The sequence below is a fragment of the Orussus abietinus genome, unplaced genomic scaffold (assembly GCF_000612105.2).
Source record: "Orussus abietinus isolate OABI.00-Male unplaced genomic scaffold, Oabi_2.0 scaffold553, whole genome shotgun sequence".
Lineage (NCBI taxonomy): Eukaryota > Metazoa > Arthropoda > Insecta > Hymenoptera > Orussidae > Orussus > Orussus abietinus.
Window position 1 is genome coordinate 26,706 of NW_019394694.1, and position 8,852 is coordinate 35,557.

The window sequence follows — 8,852 nt, forward strand, 5'->3', positions numbered from 1 at the left end:
GGAGCAACGATAACGATATTAATATTGATAACGACAAGTGCAACGCTGATTATTCGTTGATCTTTCGTTTTTCGTCGATCGTAACCCAGGAGGGTTTCCGACGAGCGACGTCGGGAATGTTGGTCATGCCGGAGCAACGATAACGATATTAATATTGATAACGACAAGTGCAACGCTGATTTTTCGCTGATCTTTCGTTGATCTTTTGATTGTCGTCGATCATAACCCAGGAGGGTTTCCGACGAGCGACGTCGCGAATGTTAGTCATGCCGGAGTAACGAGAACGATATTAATATTCATAACGATAAGTGCAACGCTGATTTTCTTCTGATCTTTCGTTGGTCGTCCGTTTGTCGTCAATCGTAACCCAGTGGGATTTCCGACGAGCGACACCGCGAATGTTGGTCATGCCGGAGTAACGAGAACGATATTAATATTGATAACGACAAGTGCAACGCTGCTTCTTTGTTGATCTTTCGTTCGTCGTCGATCGTAACCCAGGAGGATTTCCGACGAGCGACGTCGCGAATGTTGGTCATGCCGGAGCAACGATAACGATATTAATAATAATAACGACAAGAGCAACGCCCGCAGTGATCGCAACCCTTTGCCGTATGAATGGACGCGGACGAGGGCATGCCTGCAGGGGCGCTATATCCATTACGCTTATTACAACCCCCGACTGCCGCCACCCCGCGAAACGTCCCTTAACCATTCGCTCCTCTCTAACCACCCACCCTTTTACGTGGATGAGCATCGATCCGACCGTGGCGGTCCACTAGCCAGTCAACGCGCCCAGGTAACCGAGTTGCCCTCGTTTTCGGGCCACCCGAGGACACGCAAGGATCCCAAGATCCAGGATCCAGAAGCCTGGATTCGCGAGGGATCCCGCAGGATCGGCTCCTCCCGGTGGCCGCGAAACTTTGAATCTCGTTTCCGGTAAAACTCCTCGGGCAACTTTCCGAGGGCTCCACCGCCCCCGAGAATCGGGGACGTTTACTCGGCTTCGGGATTCTATTATATCCTTTATTCCTATTTTTATTTTACAACCGGAACCGAGGAAACACGACACGTTTGTACACCCGATCTTTTTTCCTCGAGCGCTTCCAATTTGCGAGGGTACGGGGAAAACGCGTATCGTTCTCCTGGCAAATGGTCAATCGTCGCTACCATGACAACCCGGCGGCGCGCTTCCCCATGTATAAACCATCGATAAATATTTATGTCCATCAGATTTCCATAACCCGTCGGCTACTTCGCGCGTATGCGGAAATCACGATGAGTGATGCTCCGCTCGGCATACTTTTTAAACAAATTCTAAACAAGGCCGATCGGCAAGCGGGGACGAGCCCGGGAATTTGGTCCTTAAGTGACGGAAACTTAAGGGCGATTTTCGCGTCCAGGCGTCGCGAGGACGCATCGGCGGGAACTGGATACGCGGCGGGTCGATCCGACAGGAGACGCCAGGAAGGCGCGGAGGCCCGGCTCCCCCAGGAAACCCGATCGCTGTTTGCCGTTCATCCCCCGCCTAACCAAAGCATCCATCGACGAGCAAACACTCTGTCGGGATCCATCGGGGTCGGCGCATCGTGAGGCCCGAGTCGGTGCAGATGCCTTCCCGAGCCTCGTAACCCGAGTCGTCCCCGAAGAGCGGCGCGTGCGCCAAGCCCCGTTCCCACGGGACCTGGTGCACCTCTTGGCCCGAGTTGGCCCGGATGGTCCTCCGGGGACCTCCGGGGACCTCCAGAGACCCGGGAGACCTCCGGAGACCTCCTGCGAGCTGGACGACCTATTGGCTCCGTTCAGATGTCGAAAAGGTCCCAAAATGACTCCGAAGAGACGACCGGAAACGGGATCACCCACGTGGACGAGATGCTGGATCCCCTTATTTGGAAAGGGATGTTTCCGCTTGCCGATTTAGGCTGGGGCTCGTTTTAACGTCCGTTGCGTTGGGCGTACTCACACGGGTACCTGAGTCTTAAGAATAGTATCCGTTAGGTGTGACTTGAAAGTGTACCAGACCCGCGTGCGACGTGCGTTACAACGTGCGTCGATTTCGACTAGATCAACCCGAACGTGTTCCTAACGTTTGCGACAGACCTCGAACGTAGATATTTTCAAAGCTCGGGGAAAATTTGAAGTAATGTACCCGCGCTTAAAGTAGCGTTACGCTAAAACGTACGTTGTGCCGCGACGTCCGTCGCAGAAGAAACGCGTCGCTTAAAAATCTGTGGGCTCTGCAACGCGCGGGACGAGACGACACAATGGGGGATATACTTTTACGACGTTGCCCCCTCGTTTTTGACACCCCGGTGGCTCTTTGGCAGGGAGGAATCCTGAAACATCCGCGGGGCGTTTCCAGGGTCATCGCCGACCGGTGGGTTGGAGATTGAGTTTCCACATTGGCGGAGTAATTTCGGTGATCTCGGGTCGCTTCGGGATGAATTCCGGGGTCGCGCGGCCGGGTATCCGGAGACGGTCTCCGGCGTCGTCGTCGAGCAATCTCTTAGCGGGCATTGATTCCGGGATTCCTCTCCTCGTCCACGTAAGGTTGACTCCCGCGGAGCTCTCCTATCTATCCCGGTCCCATTGAGCTACGTGTTCCATGGGTTCTGAATAAGGAGAAAAAAACATCCCGCTGACAGGGGCGCGGCTCGTGATTGCTGTCGCATTGTGCAGTTCCTCGTCTACACCGAGGACTAAGCATTGTCGCGAGAGAGCCTGAATGCCCTGGAAAGTCGAGTCCCAATGACGTGGGAGGATCCGAGTGCGTGCGGAGAGACCGAGAGAGAAAGGGAGAGGGAGGGAGTTCCGGGCAAGGGGCAAAAATTAAACCCCAGAGACAATGGGTCAAGCGTCCATAGAATAGGAAACACCAAACACGCCCTCCCTTCTGTCTCGGTTCTCTTCTCTACCTCCTCTCTCTTCTCTCCCTCCTCTCTCTTCTCTCTCTCTTCGATCTCTTTCGACCCGTTCTCCTCCCTTCGATTTTTACCTACAGAAAAGCCGAGCGCCGTCGATCGAAAATCGGACCCTTCTCGATACGATCGAGCGACTTGATTCGTCGTTCGGACGGAATTTCGACGTCGACCTCGCCTTCCTCTCGAAGGGAAGGAGCCGGTCGCGCGTCGCCGTCGGGGCGGAAGGAGCGGCGCGCAATCGAATCACGGCGGGCCGGGTCGGCGCGGTAAACTTGTAAAACGATAAAAGCTTCCGGCGGTCCCGTGCCGGCCGTCCGGCGACCGCTGGATCGAGTTAGCCGAGGAAGCCGCTCGCCGAGGCCGCGACCGCGGCCGGCGGTCGCCAGGGTGGGGCGCGCGCCCCTCTCGGGGGTGGCCCGGGCGGCCCCCCCAGGAAGTATTTCTTCCGAGTCGGTGGCTCGCGACGGAAATGAAAATTTCACATCTGAATTTTTTCGCATTCGGAGCCGAAGGGGGTGCGCTCGACGGCGGGTCCGCGGACAATGGAGGTCCTCCCTGTCACCCCGCGTTAATTTCTAACGCGCCGCCCCACCCGTCGCCATTAGGCCGGGCTTTCGAATACATATCCGGTGACCCGATTTCGAGCCAGAAGAGCGACTTCCCCTGGCGAGGGGCAGCGAGTCGGAAGTCGAGAGCCGATGGAAAAATTCAAGGCGTCTCCCCCTTACAAAGGAAAACGGGGGTCGAATCGTTACTTCGTAAAGTTCCACGGCCCGTTCCGCGACGACCTGGCCTGAAACGATGATACTTACAAGTATCATTTTTTAGGCCGAACCTTGGGGTACATATTCGATAATCCGAATTTCAAGTTAAAAAGGCGACCTCCCCTGACGATAAGTATCGAGTCGGAAATCGAGAGTCAAGGGAAAAATTCGAGGCGTCTCCCTCTTACAAAAGAAAACGTAGGTCGAAACGTTACTTCGTTAAGTTCCACGGCCCGTTCCGCGACGACCTGGCCTGAAACGATGATACCCCCAAGCATCGTCATTACTGTAAACCTCAAAAATTCATATCCGGCGACCTGACTTCGAGCCAAAACAATAACTGGCCTGTCGAGGATAGCAAGTCGGACGACGAAAGTCGATAACAAAATTCGAGGCATTTCGCTCGTTTCGTTTCCCACACGAAAGGGAACGGGTACCCAAACGCTACTTCATAAAGTTTCATGGCTCGTTCCACGGCGACCCGGTCTGAAACAATTACACTCTCAAGTCTTGCAATTATTTCAAACTTCGAATTCATATGCGGCGATTCGATTTTGAGCTAGAATACCGACTTCTGGCGAGGAGTAGAACATCGGAAGTCGAGAACCAATGGAAAAATTCTAGGCATATCGCTCGTCGTGCTCCCAATACGAAAGGGAACGGGTTCCGAAACGCTACTTCGTAAAGTTTCATGGCCCGTTCCGCGACGACCCGGCCTGAAACGATGATACCCCCAAGCCTCGTCATTACTGTAAACCTTAAAATTCATATCCGGTGACCTGACTTCAAGTCAAAAGAACAACTTCCCTGCCAAGGGTAGCAAGTCGGACGTCGAAAGTCGATAACAAAATTCGAGGCATTTCGCTCGTTTCGTTTCCCACACGAAAGGGAACGGGTACCCAAACGCTACTTCATAAAGTTTCATGGCTCGTTCCACGGCGACCCAATCTGAAACGATTACGTTCTCAAATATCGTCATTATTTCAAACTTCGAATTCATATCCGGCGATTCGATTTTGAGCCAGGGGTAGAACATCAGAAGTCGAGAACCAATGGAAAAATTCTAGGCATATCGCTCGTCGTGCCCCCAATACGAAAGGGAACGGGTTCCGAAACGCTACTTCGTAAAGTTTCATGGCCCGTTCCGCGGCGACCCGGCCTGAAACGATGATACCCCTAAGTATCATCCCCCATGGAGACGATCGATCAGCCGTGCAGTGGACCTTGACCGTGTCCACGTTGCGCGCCCTGCTCATCTTTGTAACCCCGAGTCCGTCTGTCTCTTTTTCGACCGGTCCCCAATTGGTCCCGATTGGTCCCGACTGCCCCCCGAGGTCTGTCGGTCCGCACTCGGTGCGTGTCGTCCCGTCACACCATAAGGGGCGCGAGCTATGAAATCAAATGACATGCACCTCCTCCCGGAACGGGCGCATCTGCAGCGCGCCCTATTTATCTTTTTTGGCCGGATTATTCCGCATTATCGAAGGGGTGCGTAGAGCGCGAGGACGCGAAACGGTCTTCCGAGTCTCGGGGAAGGAATTACGATTTCGAGGGCTTCCGGTCTTCGCGCCGACTCCGCAAAGTCGCGGCCCCGCGGGAAATTGTTACCGAGCGCGTTTGACGCACAAATAGACAGGGCAGCGTTGTAATTAACCGCAATCACTGACGACAAACATAAAGTAGAGGACCGGGTTCCCGCGGGACGCAATTGGACGGGGCGGCTCGAGCTGGCTCTCTTTGCTCCAAGGATACACAATGCAAGATCAATATTTATGACCGGATCGAAGGGTGAATCCGTCAAGTCGGAGCGGGCATAATCCGTGTGCTCGTGTGCGCTCAAACGTTACGAAAGTCAGGAAGGCCGTGCGTTCGCGAAGAGGAGTTATCCGCCCCTGCCTTCGGTGCCCCCGAATAATAATCGACCCCCCCTTTGGCTCGAAACGACGTCCCGCAGACGATAAGCCTGTTTCGCGGTGGAAACGAGGTCGAGCCTCATTTTACCCCTCGCGGATACCGGAAATAAAATTCCAGTAATAAAACGCGCCCGATAAGAATTTCAACAAAGTACTCGCAGGGATGCGCCGATAAACTGTGTACCGATTTCTCCCTCGCATCGTTGAAACGCCTTTCGTTATTTGGAACCTCGCGAAAATGACGGGCGTCCACGATGTCCGTACTTTTACCGGCAGGAGAGCACGCAGAAGTAGGCGTAGAATTTTTCTCCGGACCTCGGGGTGCCCGCGTCTCGTACAAAAGTAGCGACGAGGAGTTCCACCCTCTCCCTCTCTCGGTCCTCCCCGTTTCGCCCCATTGCTCCCTCCTCGTCCGTCCCTGCCCGTCTGGCGCGCTCGAAGCACCCCTCGTGTTCGCAGCGCGACATAGATATGCTTTTAGCGCGCGGGGGTGGAACGCTGCGTTTCCGCACACACGCGCGCACTCGCGCGAGCCTCGTATCGCGAGCGCGTGTCGCGGGCGCCGGCACGCGCGACCCGAGGGACCCACTCGTCGAAGGACTTCGGCCAGACCGCGAAGAAGCGACCCCGTTTCGAGTCATTTCGTTCGAGTCGACCCAGAATTTGCCGTCAAGATCGACACGCGTATGCATAATACTTGTGCACGAATTAGCGATTTGGGGCGCGGAACTCTATACGGTATGACTGTTCGTAAGCGCATCGAAGCCAGGCGAATTGTCTATTAGGTTAAATATAGTCAAATTTTTGTATCCTAATGGAGTATTAGATGTGTTGCATTAATTTTGAATTTTAAGTTACGGGGTTAACGAAAAAAATGGAATCAATGAAAAGGCAAAGGAAAAACACTAGAAGAACTTGCCCTCGTTTGAAGTGCAGTTCTTATAACTTTTTTTTTTACTTCGTGCCTTATTATTGTTTCGCGTACGCATAATACTTGTGCACGAATTAGCGATTTGGGGCGCGGAACTCTATACGGTATGACTGTTCGTAAGTGTATCGAAGCCAGGCGAATTGTCTATTAGTCAGGTTGAATATTGTCAAATTTTTGTATCCTAATGGAGTATTAGATGTGTTGCATTAATTTTGAATTTTAAGTTACGGTGTTAACGAAAAAAATCGAATTAATGAAAAGGCAAAAGAAAAACGCTAGAAGAGCGTGCCCTCGTTTGAAGTGCAGTTCCTCTAACTTTTTTTTTTTCTTTGTACCATATTATTGTTTCGCGTACGCATAATACTTGTGCACGAATTAGCTATTTGGGGCGCGGAACTCTGTACAGTATGACTGTTCGTAAGCGTATCGAAGCCAGGCGAATTGTCTATTAGTCAGGTTAAATATAGTCAAATTTTTGTATCCTAATGGAGTATTAGATGTGTTGCATTAGTTTTGAATTTTAAGTTACGGGGTTAACGAAAAAAATCGAATCAATGAAAAGGCAAAGGAAAAACACTAGAAGAGCGTGCCCTCGTTTGAAGTACAGTTCTTCTAACTTTTTTTCACTTCGTACCTTGTTATTGTTTTGCACAGTTTTTTGCGGTCTGGAAGTGTGTTACTAAATTTTTACCCAATGATCGATAATCCCAAGCCAGGAATTTCACATTTGAACTCTTGGACAACTTTTTCGTCTTTTTTAACAATGTGAGCCCAGCTAAACGCCACCTTAGGACGTTTCCCCATATTCCATTTTTTGAACGCGCATTCGCGCGATGCGATAGTTATACGATATTTAAGACTAATGCGTAAAAGAGCGCATTTGCTTGTGAACGCAATATGGCTATGCATGAATTAATACGTTACGAGTACAAGCCCTTGAGGTGGGTTCACGCGTAATTATGAACCGTAGTTATTTGCAATCTGGCCAGTTAAGGGATGCGAAAGTGGCATCGGAAGAGTCAATAGTTCATGAAACTTTTCTCCGAACTGGGCGTACCGAATCGTTTCAAACTATACAATGTGAATTTGGAGACCCCAAACTCTAGTAGCACAAAATATTTGTCCCATATTTTCTATATATTTAACGAATATCGTACATTTTGTAAATATTTAGCAGACATTTGAAATATTTGCAAATCGTTTACTTTAGAATATTATACCTATAATATTGATATAATATTACCTCCATGTGTTTTCATCATATTTTTCTACCAGATGATACAAAATATTTCGTTTCATTTTAATACAAGTATTTCTTAAATATTATCTGCCAAATACATTATAAACGTTTTAAAAATATTTTAAATCAAAATCACACGTTTTGCTCCCATAATGAAATAGCGAAACGAAAATATTACAAGAATTTCTTGTGTCTTTTGATACAAAATGAAGTGTCCGATAATAGTCGTGAAACAAAAGAAATGTATTTTTATTATATGTTCATAAATTAAAAAATATAAGTTTATAAATTATTGAAACTAAACATGTCATTGAGATTTTCAACAAATATTTCAGATATCTTCGAATGAAATCTACAAGGAATCTTAAAAAATCTGTCGCTTAAGATATTTAGCAAAGATCACAAACAAATATTTAGAAATTATTCTATGCTAGTAGGGAACTAGGTCCTGAACCTCTCGGTAAATTTCATTTTGCATAAAAAATTTTGAAAATATCTATTAACAAATTTTCTTAATATTCAAATGTCATGGGTTTCAGGATCTTCTTTATAGCCTCTGTATTCACGATCTAAAGTTGGGAATAATTCGGTGCACCCAATTTGGAGAAAAGTTTGACAAACGAGACCTCTTTGACGTCATTCTCACGTCCCCTTAAATCGAGTTCTTCTATCGGTCTGCACGGATTGATCTCGATTAATCGTCAGTTGTATGGCCACCTCTGGACCTGCACTCGGGCAATTTTCTCGCGATTCCTCGGCGGGGTAACGAGAGGCATCGAGACCACTCGAGTCGTATCCGCGATCGAGCGGTCCTCGGCGATTCTTCGTTCACAAAGGCAACCACGGTCGGTTCGGAAGTGCACCAAGCCGGGAGGCGAAGTGGCGCGAACTCGCAAAGTGCAGCACCCCCCGAGCTGGGGTCAAAAGGGGGTAGGATGATCGGACACCTGTACCCCACTTGTAGCGTATCGCATGGCGGCTCGAGGATCGTGATTAAACCATCCTCGACAATGCGACGTCGTGCCCCGCACCCGGTGGGGTCCGTCGTTCGACATTTGGTGTCATTGTCGGCGCGGCCGAAGG